The following is a 714-nucleotide window of genomic DNA, read 5'->3' as shown; positions in this document are numbered from 1 at the left end:
TACAGCTTAACCCCCCCCCAAAACCAGAAAATGTGGAATATATTGAGAGCGTGGACACGCAAACCTCTCATCTCTTTGGGACCTTCAAACGACACTAGAATATGTTGTAAACAAGCCCTCAACGATAAAAAAAGGTAAAGAATTGACTGAGATAGAGCTTAACCCCCCCAAAACCAGAAAATGCAACATATCTCCAGAACACAGACATGCAAACCTCTTGTCTCTTCAGGACCTTCAAACGACACTATAGTAGATTGTAAATGAGCCTTAGATTATAAGAAACGATGGAAATTTGACTGACCTAGTGTACTTGCCCCCCCAAACAGAAAATGCAACAGATCTCCGGAACGCAGACATGCAAACCTCTCGTCTCTTTGGGACCTTCAAACGACACTAGAATACGTTGTAAACGAGCCCTCAACGATAAAAAAAGGTAAAGAATTGACTGAGATAGAGCTTAACCCCCCCCCAAAACCAGAAAATGTGGAATATCTTGAGAGTGTGGACACGCAAACCTCTCGTCTCTTTGGGACCTTCAAACGACACTATAGTAGATTGTAAACGAGCCTTAGATCATAAGAAACGATGGAAATTTGACCGACCTAGTGTACTTGCCCCCCCAAACAGAAAATGCAACATATCTCTGGAACGCAGACACGCAAACCTCTTGTCTTTTTGGGACCTTCAAACAACACTAGAATACGTTGTAAACGA

Source organism: Laccaria bicolor, genomic scaffold, assembly GCF_000143565.1.
Source record: "Laccaria bicolor S238N-H82 LACBIscaffold_20 genomic scaffold, whole genome shotgun sequence".
NCBI classification, from domain to species: domain Eukaryota; kingdom Fungi; phylum Basidiomycota; class Agaricomycetes; order Agaricales; family Hydnangiaceae; genus Laccaria; species Laccaria bicolor.
The sequence above is the reverse complement of the archived record's forward strand: the minus strand, read 5'-3'. Positions refer to the sequence as shown.